The sequence below is a fragment of the Chinchilla lanigera genome, unplaced genomic scaffold (assembly GCF_000276665.1).
Source record: "Chinchilla lanigera isolate Chin_1 unplaced genomic scaffold, ChiLan1.0 scaffold00003, whole genome shotgun sequence".
Lineage (NCBI taxonomy): Eukaryota > Metazoa > Chordata > Mammalia > Rodentia > Chinchillidae > Chinchilla > Chinchilla lanigera.
The window spans coordinates 32,420,707-32,438,937 of record NW_004955404.1 but is presented as its reverse complement, the minus strand read 5'-3'; the positions used below and the strand labels follow the sequence as shown (position 1 = coordinate 32,438,937).

The 18,231-nt window shown below is 36.2% G+C and overlaps 1 long non-coding RNA gene across 2 annotated transcripts in view; it reads right to left on the bottom strand.

The window, feature by feature from the left end:
* Positions 1-979: 979 nt before the first annotated feature.
* Positions 980-18,231, bottom strand: part of LOC102024972 — a 73,064-nt gene continuing 55,812 nt past the window's right edge. For both annotated transcript variants that reach the window (XR_259330.1, XR_001234931.1), the window contains one exon: positions 980-1,174. This is a non-coding gene — a long non-coding RNA (uncharacterized LOC102024972). The remainder of the gene's footprint in view (positions 1,175-18,231) is intronic.

Genomic DNA, 18,231 nt, shown 5'->3' with positions numbered 1-18,231 from the left:
ATAAGTGGAGTGCCCAGTCAACTCAATGGCAGGTCAAGTGCAATAATTCCAGGATGAAGGCAGTGAAAATGTCTCAAGTGGATGCTCAAGTAGAGCTTCAAGCAAAGTGGGGAACACTGTAAAATTCTGAGAGATGAAGCAAAGGACATGCCTGAATTATCTAAAGAAGGAGAAAGCCTTCTGCAGAAACAGATAGCTAAATAGGCAGGTGGATGAACAGGTTTCAGATTTCTATTTAACTGAAATGGTTTTCATAGTCCAATCCATTTCCCCTATGCTATGCCATCTCCTCTATTACCTCATTAATATGCAGTCTTTCAGAGACTAGATTATATAGACTACAGAGACAAATGTTAATACTTTGGCATTTAAGATGAAAAATCGACTCTTGAGAATGACAGAGACAGCTGCTTGAAGGCCAGGGCTTTTGATCTGCAAGGGCCAGAATACTGTGTTTCTAAAAAACTAAAGACAATTCCAGTTTTTGCTATAGCTAATACTTTTGAGATCATGTAATAAGAGCCTCTGCCTTAATTCAGGCAGATTGGGTAAGGGTTATCCAAGCTATAGGAGGAAAACTGGAGCAGATATAACTTGGTTTTCTTTCTTCCTCCTTTGCATTTTTTTCTTTCTTTCTTTCCTTCTTTTTTCTCTTCAACGATATTTTATTGGTACATTTTAGATATACATAATGATCACATGTATCATAGAGAATTTATACCTGTATGTGATATGTTTGATTCTTTTTTCCCCATTTCCCTCTCTTCAATTCCTTTTCCCCTCCCCATTTACACAAGCTTTGTTTCCATTTTCTCCTTCTTTTCTCACTTTTTAAACTTTTTTCTTCTTTCCTTTCCCCTTCCCCCTCCCTTATTTCCCTCTCCATTTGAACATTTTCTTCCTATTTCACAATACCCAGTGTACATTTTGGTCCTTATTTACACTTTCCATTTCTCACAGCAGAGAAACAGTGTGGTATTTACACAAGTGTGTGCAGTTTATTTCACTTAAAGAGTATGGTCTCCAGGGGCATTCATGTACTTATGATTCTCAGTGGTGACTGCGTCTTGCAAGAGGGACTGCATCTCCCTTTCTCTGAGTGCACACACATGAAGGTTTCTCTCTCAGTCATGCAGGAAAGTGGGGCTTCTCAGAGAGCGTGTGTAGTCTTAGCCTGGGGAAGAAAAGATGGGATAATTGAGTGGGGTGTCTGTTATTGCTGTTACTAGGTAGGGAGAGGGAGGAAGAGGAGGAGGAGAGTGGGGCAGGGGAAGAGGGAGGGAAACAGTGGTCCATGCAGGTAAATCGCACAACTTTTTTGTTTGTTTGTTTGTTTGTTTCCCCTGAGTACTACAGCAATCACAGCGGACACTATGATACAACGAATAAATCACCCTGAGGAATCATCTCATTTCTTGTCTTTTTGGTGTCAAAAACAATGAACAAAATCAAATTCTCATTTCAACATTTTGCAGAGTTATCTCCTTAACACCCCCATTAAATAATGAAAAGAACCTTGAAACTGACCAAGTTTCTTTTTATGTCCTAATTTAGAATTGTTTCCCCAATAAGGATAAAATGTCTTTGTCAATATTAATTTTCAAGGTTATTGATGATATGAAAAATTTATTGTTGTAATAAATAAAAACATTTTAAGGACATAGGAAATTTTTTGACATAGGTCCTGAAATAAAATTGCATATGTTGAACTCTTGACAGTACATTTAAAATGTCTTTTATTGAAATTTAATTTTGCTATTTGTAAGTTGATTAATATCTTTTTTAGAAAAATATAGCAATACAAATAATGACTTGTAATATGTGCATTTTACAAATTTATTTTAAAAAATCATGTGTGCATGTGAGGGGGGTTAGGTCATTCATCAGCATATATTTACAAATATCCTTGGAAATGGAAAGATTATTCTTTTGAATAACAGATCCAAGAAATATACAAATCAGTTATCAGAAAACTACATAAAAGAAGTGGAATCCAGGCATGGTGATGCACACACACCTGTAATCCCAGCACTCAGGAGGCTGACGCAGGAGAATTGGTGCTAGTTTGAGAACAACCTGGGTTACAAAATAAGCTCAAGGCCAGCCTGAACTGCATAGTGAGACCCTGTCTCAAAAAAGAAAAAAAAAAAAAAGACTTGGAATTGAGATGTTTTTATTTCTTCTATTCAGGTGCATATTTTAGGTATAATTTTTACCCAGAGGGGCTCCATTACATGGTTGATTTAGGTTGGCTAAGCAAAAAAAATTTTATACCTCAAAGTTCAGTAGGAATAGAGAATGACAATTTATGTCTTTACTGCCAAAGAAACAAGGAGCTTTAGGAGGAAGATTAGCTTAATGATAGTTTAAAAATTTTCAGTATTACTAATAAAATTGTCAAAATTGAAAGGTAAGACTACATATAAGAGAATTTGCATAAAATTTATATATGAAATATATCAAATCAGAGTTAGTAATTTATTTCTACCTTAACAAATTCATCACTTCTATTTTATTAACTAAACTTGGTTTATGCATTTTTTTCTTCTCTTTTGTTTTATTCCTAGACTTCTTTTCTTATTGGTCATAGGTTGAAAATTATTACATGTGTATTTATGCAAATATAAACATGAGTGACATCCCATTAAATAACTTTGGAAATTCGACCTTTGGCTATGTATGTTGAGTAGATAGTATCCTAAGTTAAGACAGCTGTTATTAAGGGTATTTGAATTTTCTTTAAAATTTTTTATTTATAAATTTTTCTTTAAAATTTTTTATTTATTAGTACAAGTTTGCAGTACATAATGATTACATGAATTGTGGGAAACTGTTACATGTACATAACACATCTCAATTATTTTTCCCCTTCCTCTTGAGTATTTGTATTTTCAATAACTAAATATTTGATCCTCAAAATAGCTCTGTCAGTTAGAGAATTGGGTGTTATTCTCATTTGATTAGTGAGGAAGTCAGGGACAAGATTTGTATATCTGGTTGGCATCAGATCAAAGGATTATTTTTTCTTTTGTGGAAAAAAGAAATTTAAAAGACAGCCTGACACTTATTTAACAGAGTAATGTAGTAACCTGAAGAACAAATTATAAAGTCATGTCCAAGTGAGTTCTAGAGGTAGAAAGGTAAACATTTTGGATATCTTCCACTCAAATTCATCACTGAAATAGATTCACAGTCATTTTTTTCCCAAATGGTGACTTTAGGACACTTTACTAGGTAAGCTTCTGAGAAGCTAAAAATTTCTAGGTGTCAGGGTCTGTACTTTCAGTATAGAGAGATTTTATTCCTGTTTAAAAATATTTCACCATAAAAATAATGTATTATATTTGAGTGTTCCCTTTAAGACACAATTATAGAATTATTTTAAAGGCATCTACTTTCTTAGTCATCAAATATTTACTGAGCATCTATAATATTCTTATAATATAAGAAAATTGCATTAGACTTGGGGATAACACATAGTCCAATAGAAAAATGGTCCATGCTCTTCAGGTACTTAAGAGTGAGGAAGATCAACAGGCTACAACGGGCTACAAATAAACTACCATGCTACACATAAATACACAATGAGAAAGTATAGCTGTAACTGAAGAAAATGAAACAAGGTGATGATTTAGGAGGACTTTTTTAGATTCAGTATGAGTAAAAAAGTGATAGTGAATTTGAAAGCCTGAAAAAAAATGAGGAGTTAGAGAAGGAAGGGTTGGGGAGAACTTCCAGATAGAGCCAGGCACAAAGCTGGAGATGTAGACAGTATCAAATCATTGAGCCTTTTTTTTTAGGAAAGTACTGAAGAATTTTAATTTGGCTATTACAATGCTAAATTACCATTTTATGTTTCTCCAAGTGCAAGAAAGAAATTAGATTGGAGAAGAATAAAAGAAGACACAGGAAGTCTGAATCAGAGATTATAGTGAATTACATTAGCACCACGGCTGGGGAGATGGAGACAGGAAATTGTCTGAGATACTTCTATGTCACCATACAGACGAGGACCATATAAATTGAGCACTGCATGGACAAATATTAATTATCATCATTTTGCCTTGCTTATGTCTTTTATTAATAAGTAACAAACATTATTACAGAATGAAATTAATAATCTACTATATGAGAGAAATACTTATTGTTCCTATAACCTTGCAGATCTGATGCCAAATTTATGGAGAGAAAGTGAAAAGAAAATGCTGAAATCTTCTCAAAAACTCTGGACGTCTGATATAACATTCAAAAGAAGTGAGCCCAACTTACATTTGCTCAGTTTTGAAGCTACACAGCAATGAAGTACCTAGAAACACCAGTGTAAGTTCACTCTCCAGAATGCAGAAAGTCTAGTCTTTCTTGAATTTATTTTCCAAGTGTTTTCTGAGTACCCCCAGAGAAAGATGACATGTTCCTCAAGTCTGTCCTAGTGGCTGCCCACTACTTTAGTGGACCAAGGGTCTGTACACCACAGCACAGCTTTTGTGAATGTCACTACACGTGGTCTTAGGACTGGATATGTTCAATAGGCCCCTGTCCCCTTTTCCCCAAGCAGACTACATTCTCTGGCTTCAGATTCCCCATGATGATAAATGAGCCTATAATCCTTAAGAAGATTGTTGTGCAGGCTTGGGTATAATAGAAGAGATTTGCAATTCAGAGAAAATAAGCCTGGAAACTATAAATAGCTATTCTCAATCTACAACCTAAGCTCCTGCATGGGGTGAGAGGTTGTCACCATTTCTCCACAGACTGTGCTTGGTAGCCTGAGTACCTGCTGATATGCAAGAAGACTTCTTGCTCTCAAAGCAACTTCTCTTCGATTTTTATTCCCGTCTGGAGCCCACACTAGCCACCAAAGAGAAAATATACTTTGGAGAAAGCATGCACAGATGTGCAACTTGATCCCAAGTGAAGAATGTGTGTTATTTTGCAGAGGGTTTTAGCCTCTTAATCTTGATCTTTCCAAGTGGGATTTGTTTCTACACTTGCAAGGCAAAAGGATCATAAAGTGAGCATCGTGAACAAAACAACAGCCCTGCCCACCAGTGTGGTTCAACCTTCAGCTAAATCGACACCTGATGGAAGTATCAATAATTCCCCAGTGCCTATTCATTTCATAGGTAAATTTAACAAAATACCTCAAACTGGGTGGCTTAATCAACAAAAATTTATTTTTTTCAGAATTCTGAAGACATAAAATATGTCTTATAGTATTTATTATAAAATCTTAGAAGACAAGATGTTTATTAAAATTAAAACCATCAGTTTGTATCCTGCCTTTTCCAGTTAGCACTCTTATGAACACTTGAAGATCTAATGTGCTTCGCTATTATCTTTTTTAGTGTCTAGATGCACGGATTGCTTTCTTCTAGGGGCTGTGAGGAGCAATCTGTTGTATACTTCCAACTTCCGGTGGCTTGTGGCAATTTTTGGTGCTCCTTAGATGAAGGCAGTGTCACTGTGATCGCTGTCTTCATTTTTCTCATGGTATTTTCCTTCTGCAGTGTAACTGTTTTCCTTCTGCTCCAGTCCCTGTGTCCAAATTTCCCCTTTCTATAGAGACGCTGTGATACTGGATTACGGGTCCACTCTAGTCTGGTATGACCTCATTGTAACCCTCTTTCCAAAAATGGTCCCATTTTGATGTGTGTGGGTTAAGACTTCAACATAAATTTTTTTTTATTTTAAAGAGAATAGTAAGTGAGAAACAAACAAAGAAATAGAACAGTAGCAGCATACCAGTATCACAAACATAAGCAAATCAAGGCAAGAACATTCAAAGTGGTACAGGGTCTCAAGACAAAATAATGCGAATCAACAGTGGTTGTTACATTACATATCACTATCCTCAGCTACATTGCTGAGATTACCGGGTGTAAGAATGAAAGATTGCTCAAACCTTTATAGGGAATGAGAAAATAATTCTTCGATAAAACAGTAAGGATAATACAGAGTTTCACTGGACAGGATGGTAGGAGTTCACCATTGTAATTCTATTGCATATTGTTCAACATAAAAATTTTGAGGGAGCACAATTCAATCTATAACAATCTTATCTCCATGGCTGCACCTAGGTAAAGAGGGAGTACCAATCTTGTCATTTTATACAGTGGGACTTGACCAAGAAATCACCAGGAACCAGACCTGCATGCTCAGAGCCCGGGAGAAGAGCGCTAGGCTGCTCTCAGTGAGTAAATATGCCCTTGCTTGCAGAGAGGCAGGGCGGTAAGCAGAGCCAGTTGAGTTATAGCAAGTTTAATTTTTTTCCATCCAATAACCTGATTGTTTTATTTTAGGTTATAAAAGTGTTACATGAGCACTGTAAAACATGTAGAAAATAAGAGCCATGTCTCCATATCCACAGATTCAACCAACTACAGATCAAAAAATGCAGGAAAAGAATTGCATCTGTTCTGACCATCTATAGACTCTTTTGGATCATTATTTTACAGTAAATACTGTATAACAATAATGTACAATGGGTAGCATTTACATTTTATTATATATTATAAGTAATCTAGAGATGGTTTAAACTAGTACCCTGGAAGGTGTGCATCAGTTATATAAGGAACTTGAGCATCAATGAATTTTAGTATCTGTAAAAGTGGAGGGGAAATGGGAGGATTTGGAGACTAATCTGGTGTGGAAATGCAGGGTTGATTGTGTAAGTAATTGTAAAGGAGCTATAAAAAAGCCATAATCCTCTCAGCTAAAAATGGAATCATGTTTATTAAAAATTGAGATCATTTTGTAGAGTTTGTACTCTGCCTTTTCCACTTCTATGCTTCTGAACATTTTAAGATAATATTTGCTTCAATACTATTTTTTTCAGTGTCTAAATGTATGGTACATCATAATTTATTTAATCATTCTTCTCTGCTTGCTAGGTAGATTAGGTCTGTATTCAAATTAACACAACAAGGCAAAAAGGCTCTTATATGTGAATGCTGTGTGCAATTTTAATGTGTTTTTCTGTATACATTCCTAGAAGTGGAGTCACAGGTTATACTTTTAAAGCTTTTGATACTTACTACAAATACAACTCTCCAATGCAGTGATTTATATATTACATGACATCAAATAATACTTATTTTGTTCATCCCTTTCAACACTGAATATAAATTTTGAATTGAGAAGTAAAATATTTCATTGTTACTTTATTTTCTTGTTTTCTTTTTTGAACTTTGAGGGGGGCATTCACATTTCTGCTTTTGTGAATTGCCTTTAATATTCTTTAAGTATTTTTCATTTGAGATTTTTATTGTTATTTTTCTTACTGATATGTGAAAGCTCTTTAATGCTCATAAGTGATACAATGTATATTTTTTCCAGAATGTCATTGCCTTCTAATTTTGTTTATAGTTTTTTGAAAGTATAGATATATAATTTTTATGCTATTTATTGTGTCAGTCATTTTTTATGGTTTCTATCTTTGATTTTATGCCTTGAAATTGTTCCTGCAGCCCAAAAGTTAATAAAAATTCATCTATGTTTTCTTCTTGTTTTGTGTGTGTGCATGTGTGTGTGTGTATTTTTACACATTTAACTTTTTAGGCTACCTAGAATTTATATTTGTGTGTGGCATAAGGAATGGACCACATTTATTTCCCTTACATAAAGATTTATGAAATATACCTGGAGTACATATTACAGTTCTTCTAGTACTTTGAAAGGTCATTTTTGTCACATGCCAATTTTTCATCTAGAAGACTTAGGTTTGGAATTCTGCATTCTCTTCCAAGGAGTAATCTTTGTTTTCTTTTGTTGCTGTTGTTTGTTTGTTTTGTTTTCTTCCAGTACTGGGAATTGAACTCATGACCTTGGGCTTTCCAGGCAGGGGCTATGATGGTCAGCTAAATCCCCAGCACCCCCAAGGAGTAAACTTTAGGGCCTATCATTTTTATGATCATCCTTTTTACATCTTAATGTAATATAGCTGTAATATCCTTTTTAATTTTGTTCAGAGTAAGGGTCTGGATTCAGTCTCTAGTGTGGCAAAAAATTTTAAAAAATTAAAAGTTAAAAATGTACTTCTTGTTTCCTGCAGGATACATGATTTAAAAAAATAATTTACACTAAGTTCTTCAGCATTTCCTTCTTTAGCTAAGAGAGCTGGTGTCTGCTTATCCCTGCAGGAGCTTCTGGTGCTTGGAAGAGGCTATAGGAGATCATGAGAGTGGTCAGCTTGGGAGTGGTCAACAGAGTGGGCGCTGATTTTGAGAGTGTCCCAACAACTGCGGAACTTTTAAAATTGATCTGCTTCCCTCCCACCCCACCATGTACCAAGGAGTGGAAACAATGTTAATGACAAGACATTCCTCTGCGAAAGAAGCTTTTGCCCTGGTTACTGTTGAGTTTTGATAACTTCTACATCGTTTGAAATCTGTGCATTTAAAATCACTTGATATTGAATAAGCATTATATTCTCTGTGGAAGAGAACTCAGAGAACTCCAAATTACACAGTCAGTTTCCAACATAGAAGGTTAGCTATCTGCATTTGTTTCAAGAATAAATTCCTAAAAGTTTGCAATCATTTAAGTTTGCCTGGGAAGCAATTTTCCAGTGCTGGAGAAAGTAGGCATTCCTGTATTCAAATAATAGATATGAACTGAACAAGAGAGCACAGAGATTATAAACTGGAAGAAACAGAAATGAGATGAACTTTCTGTGAAAGTTGCTTTGTAAAAAGTTTTTGACTGCGGAGAGATTTGAGGACTACCAGAACTGAGCCTGAAGAAAAAAAGATGTGGGTGGTATTGCAAGTTCTAGGATTTATTGTAAAATGAAATTTTCATAAATATCTGCACTACTCATCTGCACATTGAAGATTTTCATCATTAGCAATAGGAAGAGAGGGTGGAGGAAGGCGGAGGGGGACCATTTCCAGTGTCAAATGAGACCAGCAAGTGGCTGTTTTTCTTGCCAAGAGGACTGGGCAAAGAGCGTCCCTCTGGAGAAGCAAGACGAAAGCAGGTCATCCTCTGGAATGTTCTTTCCAGTAATAACAGTTCTAGTTTTGAAATTAGTGCCTGGAATGCATTTTCTTTGATGAAATATGCACAGAACTTTAGAGCAAGAGCTCACAGTCTAAGCCCTTCATTTTATAGGTAAAAAAATAAAATAAAATAAATCTCAGAGGATCCAAGTCACTTGAGTTAACTCCTCAAAGTAGTTACGGGGAGAATTGGAAGCAGACCTCAGAAGTCCTTACTCCTAATTAAGCATGTTTTCTAATTGAGATAGTGCTGCTCTGCCTTTGACATCACTCTTAACCTTTCCCCCCAGTTCCTGCCTATTGGATGTTGTGAGCATCAAGGAATGATTATACAAGAAGAATGTGTCCAAACCCCTAACAGCCTTAAAAAAAAAACTCTGGCAGCTTTACTGTTATTCTAATAAATGCTCCAGATGATAGTGGTTTTAAATGCAAATAAATTGTGCCTTTCGTGCAGTTCTGAACAAAACACAGCCCTTTTTCTTTTCCAGTGATATTGACATACTTCTGCCCCAATGAACTAATGCTATTTTCTCAGATGACTTCTTTGGCTGTAATAAAAATTAGTATGTTAATGCATAAAGAGACACAGGAAGAGCATAATACAGAATGGACAGAATGTCTTAAAAGCTATTGAGTCAGTACCTCATTTTTATGTTAAGAAAAAGCATTGAGTATTTACATTATAATTTTAAATACATAGGTAAATATCCATGATCAGAGCCTCTCCCTTTCTTCTACATATTCACTTGAAAATTTGCCAATCTTTTCATGAGTTCCTGGTGTATTCATTCCTTCCTTCACTTAAACAAGAATGTATTGAAATACTGTTTTGTGCCTAAACTGCAGGGTTACAATAATGAATATTGTGTAAGTGCATCTAGGGAGAGAAACAGACAATTATAATAAATTGTGACAACACTAAGGCAGTAGAACTGAATGCTAGGTAAGCAAAGAAAATCAGTGGATTTTGAAACATTCAAAACTTCATTTATAACTAATTTTTTTAAAAAAGTATTTACTGAGGGATTTGAATGAAACAAAAAATTAAGACTCATTTTTGATGGAATCTCATGTGTTAGGCATGTAGTAAATTTTGTGCATTCTTTCTCCAATCTAAAGAGAAAGAACTGTTCGGAATTTCACTACTCAAAATTTTCATCTGTCTGGACTGAGGATATGTAACGATGGCCACTATTTGAAATCACTTGAAATTCATCCTCTGATTAATTCCTCACTCTGTGAAAATGATTCTGGATTCTTTGGCTTGGGAAATAAACAAGGCATTGTATTCTAAATATCTTATGTTGTGAGGGCTGATATTTAATAATACCCAGTGAATGAAGTACTATCTATTGAAATGGAGGGATTCGGGATGGAATATTTAGCTGTATCAGCAATGTGATCAACAGGCACAATTTAAAATCAACAGTGCCATGATAGGGAGAAGACTGTCAATAGAGATCTGGAAATAAAGAAACTATGAATGCATGGGAGGTAGCTAGATTAAATAAAGTGGAAAACATTTTCATAAAGAGCCATTTTATTTAAATGAACAATGTTTGACTGATGCACTAAATGGCTCAGAGTTCCTAGAGATGCTATATAAAATATATTTCCAACTTGAAAAGAAATAAGAAAATGTAAATATGCTACTACCCTTAATCATAAGAAAGAGGGCCAGAGGGGGAGTTTTTGTGCAGTGACACAACAGCAACAATAACAGTAACAGTAACAACAACTAATTAAAAAGAGCATCACTTTATGATGAAGAGATAATTCTTTCCATTGGAGAATTCCATTAATACATTCTGAGATCATACTGTAGCAGTAAATGCGCCCCCCTCCCCCCCCACACAACCAGCATACTTCAGTTTCTTAGTTGCTCAGGTGTTATGGTTTGTGTCTGAGTGTCCCCCCAAAGCCTTATGTGGTCATGGGGCAGGCTTTTGGAGTTTGATTGATTATGGGTGTGAGAGCTGCACCCGCCCTGGGGTGGATAGTTTGCATATGTAAGGGAGAGCAAGAGACTTCTTATGGCCATTTCCTGGCTTTTGTGCTTATTGCTTTGCTGTGTTCTGCTTGATGAGCTATAGCCCTCTACCATGTGCCACTCTGCCTCGTAATCTGCTAAGTATGAACTGAAATCTCCACAAACTAAGAGAAATAAACCTTTCCTTCCTTAATTTTGGGTGTCAGGTATTTTGTCCCAGCAATGAGAGAAAAGTAACCAAGACACTGAGGTAATAGTTCTTCTTTCTTATTGTTTTTTTGTTTTTCTTCTGGTACCAGGAATCGAACTTATGACCTTGATAGGTAATAGTTGTTCCTGTTCCAGTTCTGGTTGCTTCTTTCTCCTAGAAATGGCTGCTCACTGTGATGCATGGCTAGTCACTATGATGCATATTGTAAGAACCAGTCCCCAAATGACAAGCCATTCTGCCTCTGTACTTTCTGCTTGCTTATCCCATATGAGCCCTAGATCACCATTAATAAATTCTAAGGACATACCATAACAGAGAATGACTCTCTTAGCCGGGATACTTCAGTTTCTCAGTTGCCCAGGTAATAGTTCTTGTTCCAGTTCCAGTTGCTTCTGTCTTTTAGAAATGGCTGATCACTGATGCATAGCTGGTCACTATGATGCACATTGTATAAATCAATCCCCAATTGACAAGCCATTCTGCCTCTGTACTTCCTGCTTGCTTATCCCATATAAGCCCTAGACCACCAAAGGCCTGATATTCTGGGAATGATTCCTATTAGTTCCCATCAATATAAAATAAATCTGCCTTCAAATCCTAGGTGCCATTTCAGTGTTTCTAATTGCTGTAACAATACAACCCTAACATATATAAATGAGAAATACTGATAAATAAAATAAATAAGAACAAAAATTGATAAGGACACATTAGAAATGTGACAAGAAAGGTAAGAGAAAGAAGAGTGACTATAGTTAAGGAGAGGTAAATAAGGGTACTCAGAAGTTATTGTATGTTCCCACTGCATACAATATTTATGAACAAGGTCAGTAGCAACATGAACATTCAGAGATACCAGAGAATATTTTATTTCCTGTGAACAAGCAGTTATTCAGAACTACAGCAAAACATTTATCATTGTTTAAAGGTACAAGTGACATAGCTACAGACTACTTGAAATGAGTAACTTTTTCCCTCAGAAGAAATAAACATATTGAAACATATGGGATAATATTAATATTCAAGAATTTAGACTACAAATTTAAACCTCAACTTAATCATAAACCGGAGCAATGTAATAGAAGATAAGTGAGATTTCACTTATCATTGAACCTTAAATTCTAATTTTTTAGAAGTCTGTATATGAAAAAAACAAATGAAAATTTAGGGCCTTATAAGGGGTCCTACTTCTTATAATACTTGAGAACTTTGTCTTCCTTTTTGGATCCTTGATGATGGGGGGGGTCATAGGAGCATTGTGCAAACTCTTGAGAGTCTAATTAGCTCTGATTTTCATCCACCCCTCTGCAACACACACAAAAACACAAGCCATAGATTTCAGTTGTCCCTTCCTGAATTACAAAGTCCTATGAATTTAATAGACTTGAAATAAATTTATTTAACAGACATGAAATAAAGATTCTGTAACAAATTTTATAACATACATAGTACATGTAAAAGTTTAGAGATTAAATAAAACAATGATTACAGGTGGCAACATAGGGCAGTCATTGACCAAGGCCATGTATCTGTATTCAGTTATGGAATCTTACAGCACCCTGTGAAGACAACGCTGTCTCTTCTCTATGTAAAAATAAACCAGGAAAGAAACTTGTCCAGTGCCACACAGCTGACAATAAGTGGAACTAGGATTCAAACCCAGGCCATCTCAGCTGAGACTGTGCTACTCAGTAGCCCTTGATGTGAGTGAAAATTCAGTAAGCACCAAAGAAAATGTTTCAATAGTATCTATTCATTACTTTCAAATACACAATAATGTAGAATTTCCTTTAATTTTATTGTTTGAAAATAACCGAATTTTCTATGCTAATTTGGTGCCTAGAGTTTTTGCTTTTAGTCTTTCACACCATTTCTTTGTCTCCCTCAAAACCTGAACATTTCTAATTCATTTTAGAAGTATGCCAAGGACAGTCTGAGAAAAATATCTGATTGGTGAGGAGCTTATCTGTATCAAAAATTAGCAAAGTGACTTATACCAATGAAGTTTATTCTTTCATGGAAACAGACAACAGTGAAGTTCGTACAAGAAAGTCTGGAGATGGCTCACAATCATTGAAAGCCCAGGTTCTTTCTGTCCTTTTGCTGACTGCCACCTGCAAGATAGTGCGCAGTGTCTGATCACTGCAGGAGTCCCATCTGCCTCACTTGGGAAGAAGACAAAGGAGGAGAAAAGTGAACAGCAGGGAAAGGAGGAAGACACACATTGGCCCCAAGTTAGTACCAGGGGCACATCAAACTGCGAGGAAAGCTGGGAAATCCAGTGCTGGAAACGGATACATTTCTACCTAGATAGAGCTGTAGTTCTATTGTGAAGGTGGACAGTGAGAATAAAGTGGATGGAAAGAACTAATAGCGTTTACACAGTTAACAGTAAGAAAGTGTGGGCATCCAGAGTGCAGTGATAAAGAGGACCGGGAATCAAAGCCCAGTCTAGACATCCACTCAAAACCTGCAAAATTCAATGGGCGTGACTGTGTACTACAAACTGGACTATGGTGAGTAATTATCATGGATTAACTGTTTTAACTGTTGGGTATCAACTTCTACCTTAAGGCGATTCTTAATCGGTTGGATTACATAGGAACCATTCTCAAAATTCTCAGTCTTGAAAATTCTTTTAGGAATGAATAAAAGCCCTGATTAGGAATGAATAAAAGCTCAGGACTGCCTTTTTGCTCCCCAGAATGCAATGGCTTAGAGGCAAGGAGAGAACTTTTTTCTTGTTATCATTGTCCTAAAACATCTCTTAGTAACAAGGTACAGCAAAAGTACACTAAAAACAATCTGTAGATGATTGCACTCCATTCTTTTTATTTCATTTCAAATGATAGAAATGGAACCGCCACCACACAAGGACATTCTCATAAACACTGTGCTTCTATTTTCCCATAGATGCCGAGGAGAGAACATATGCACACACAGCCATATTCGCAAACATTTATAACCTCCAGCAACTATAAAGTCTCATCTGTTGCATAAAGCAAGGCTCTGTTCCCAGCGCCGTTTGCCAGCGGACGCTGATCACTTGACAGTTATATTTAAAGGCAGCAGGCTCCTGAATCCCGGTCCTATGCACTAAACACCTGTTCCCTGTCAAATAGTGCAGATGACATTTTTCTAAGAGACCTAGTTATTTGTTGGGATAGTTCTTCACCCCATGGACATCATAAAGAGAAGTCTGTGGATTGTGTGAGATTTCAACAGGCTCTAAATTGAAAGCAGAGCTCTACAAGGCTTTTCCCGTGAACAGTCACGGGAAAGCCCGTTTGCCACCAGACAAAATGCCTTTACCTGCTCTGTCCCCAGGCATTCTGCCCCAAGAAAGCAGCTTCCACTGATAATATTATTACTATGTAACTGGACATTTCACCTGGCATTCAGATTCTTTTAAAAACAAAAATATCTGTTTATGAAGTTCATTCATGTTTATTATCATTAATCCTAAATGCATAGAGATATAAAGAACTCCAAACTGAAAAGTTACCCTTCCACGGTTCTACAGACTGATAAAAAATATGAGATTCCAAGGGCACCGATGAACTACAGCTTATTGGAACAGTCAAGCGTCGTCATGTTTTGAACAAAATCCTGAGCCCCAATTCCCACAGGGTTACACAAAGAGGGCACAATGTCACCTGTACATAGGGGGATTATAATACAGGAAAAAAAACCATTGAGTATAGGGATACTGAAGTTTTTTTAATGGGCATTAGTTTGCCTGAATTTTGTATTGAAATAGGACATAATGCTTATTAAACTGGACAATAAACCTACCTGCACTCTGGAAGGAAGCTTTGTCTCTATTTTTCCAAGGCTATTCACAAAACCCTCTCAGAAAGATAGAAGGAAGAAAGAGCAGTCAGTGTCTCTACTTGCAAAAGAAGCAGAAATTCAAAAGACTTGGTAATTCTGTAGGATATAGTGTTTCAAAGCAGAGACTAATTAATTAGAATGTTTTCTATTGTTGGGCTTTCAAAATGTTTTAAAATTGCTACTATTATAAACAATACTGAATTTTTTAATATATACATTTTTATTGGCAAATATGTTTTCCTTGTGGGTAAATTCTAAAAATGGCATTTTTTAAGCAAAAGAGAATGGTTATTTGTGAAGATTTTGAGAATCTTGCAAAATTACTCTAAGTAAAGATTGTATCAATTTATACTCCTACTAACAATTTAAGAGGGAATTTTCATGTTCTGATACATTTTAATTTGAAAATAAATCTATTAAAATATTAAATTAGTATTCATGATTTAAATTATTAAATAAACATGATATTCACACACCAACACAAATTGAACTCTAGTTTCCTTCCTTTCCTATGTGTTGAACCCAATTCTCTGTCAATGAGAGTTCAAAATAATTAATTTCCTGATTCCAGGAAGCACTCAATCATGATAGACCTACCTATGGATGCTGCTCCAAATCATCTTTGGGTTTATTTAGCAAATAGAAGAAAGCATAAATCAGATACTAGGCACAGAAAATTAAAAAAGAATAGGGGTCTTATATTTATTGGCATTTGCAATGTAAAGTTTACTCTGCATAAAAATGTTCCACATAAATCTTGGTGTAACATCATGAACTTTAATCTGAAAATGTACTTTTGTGTATGGAATTAACTCAGACTAAACACATTTACACGCATGGGCCCATGTGTGCATAGGTGCGTGCATGCATGCACGTGCACACACACATTGTTGTGCTCAATGTTAAATTGCTTCATCTAAATTAGCATCTATAGAAAAGTTTTCATTTGTCAAATAATAGTACACATTCAATTACTTGTCCATTAAGTTATTCACCCATTTAACAAAAATTTTTCAACCTTTCTTCCTCTCTTACTCCTTCCCTTCTTTTGTTGCTTCCTCAACTCTAGTTGTTTCTTGAGGGGAATAATTTAGTTCCCTAGTTGGGATTTTTTTCAGAGGGGTTAACAGCAACAGTCCTTCCTTACCCCTTCAAGTTTATTTATTTATTTATTTTTTGGTTTTGGTTTTTCTCCGGTACCAGAAATCGAACTCACGACCTTGCTCTTGCCAGGCAGGCGCTGTGCCCCTGAGCTATACCCCAGGCCCCTCAAGTTTAAACCCAGTAGAAAGAACTAAACAGGAGTCAGTCAAATGAACACCAAACTACTCTATGACTTACAGAGGTCTCTGAAGAACACGGCTTGAGATGTGCTCACACTTCACTCAGAATTAAACAGTTATAGTCTGAGCTGGGAAAGCATAGCCTTTCTCAGCAGGCTTCTACCTTATAAAATTGAAGGCTTTAAAAGAACAGATCTTCCTCAGGTCAAGCTGATATCCAAGCAGGTGAGCTTCCAAACTCACTCAGCACAGAGCTGTGAGGGAGAGGCCCGAGTGACCCCTTTGGACCTTTTACCATTTGGAAATCTGGCAAATATAAATTGACATTTAACAGGATACAGTCAGGATTTGAGATTAACAAAAACTTGGTTTTTTTATTGATTTATTATTGATGGGTGTTTCTAAAACACCCATCACCCTGGTGTTTTTAAAAATTTAATAAGGGCTACCTTTCACAGTAATGATGTATGTTTCACAGAATGGTGAAGTATTTACATTTAAAGGGTGAATAATTTTTTTAAATCCTTGTCCACTATTTTAGGGATGGTGAAAGTTATTTTTCCAAGTATGTGTATTTACATTATTTCAGAATGTAATGCTTTAGGATTGATGCAGCTGAAACTTGGCCTGGGAAGGGAGAGTGAAGCCTGAATGTTAAAGGCCGGAGCTCTTGGCCATGGCCATTTGGGCAAGTTGATTCACTACTCTTTATGCTTTGGAGGAAGATGGAAGAAGGAGAAACATGCAGGAAACATCCTAGGATAACAGTTCTGAAGAACTCAGTAGAGTGGAGAAACTGGCTAAACAACCCTATAATTTTTATGTAATGATTTTACACCACACTGCGGGAGAATGGCAGTGTCTCAAAACTTCTTTGTTCTGAGAGGAAGAGGGTGTGGTGCCATAAAAAAATAGACAGAGGAAATGTCTATTGCTTGTGGTTGCTTGTCATTTATTTCATGGGTTTCTTACACACTTGCACATGTGCATTTGAGAAATAGCAAAAGAAAGAGAACAAAGATAATCTTGGGATTATCCTTTAAAAGACACTGGATCCGAAGAGAAAACGACTGGCAATCAAACCCCTGAGTGACTCCACAGTGCCTTTAATTCTCCTCTAATCAAAGAGCAGCACACGCTTGTAAGAAATAGCCAGAGCATTAGAGATTATGCAGACAGTGACTTCATTGAGAGAAATCTTGGCATTATTCCTAACCGCTTAGCCTGAGGGAGAATTTCTTAAATTTTATTTGTGTTCTTCACCTGAGAGAATTGATGCCTTCAAGAGAGCACAAGACAGAGGCTAAACAGACATGCAATAAAATTATCCTCCTTGGATGGGTCAGGAGCTGCCCGATAACTTAGTCTACGCCTACATCAATCAGGGAGCAGCAGGGGCGTCTGCAGTCAAGGAGAGCTGAAGGTGGCAGGGCTTACAGCTGCAGCTCTGAAGTAAAGGTACAGAAGACAGAGCCTCAGAAAAGAAGCGAGCTGTGAATAACAAGCTCCGTTTATTGTTCAGAATGTTCGCAACTTTTATAACAAGCTTGTGTGGTTTCCTCAAGTAAACAGCAAACAATAAGCTAATAACGATAGTGGATCAATTTTCACTGAATACTCTAAGAGGAATCCATGTTTCCTTGTGTTTTGTAAAGATCACAAGTGTTTTGTGTGTGTGTGTGTGTGTGTGTGTGTGTGTGTGTGATTGTTGGGTATTTTTTGCTCTTCTTTTACGTTTTAAAACCTAGACACAGGCTGATCATTGAGTCCGTGCTTCTGGATAAACGGATAAGCGAATATTAAATTTTGTGTCACTGTTTTCATTATTACTCATTTTAGAAATTCAGGTTTATGAAATGTATCCTACTGAAGGTTTAAGGAAATCAGGCTATCTTGTGGGCATCAGAATTTATG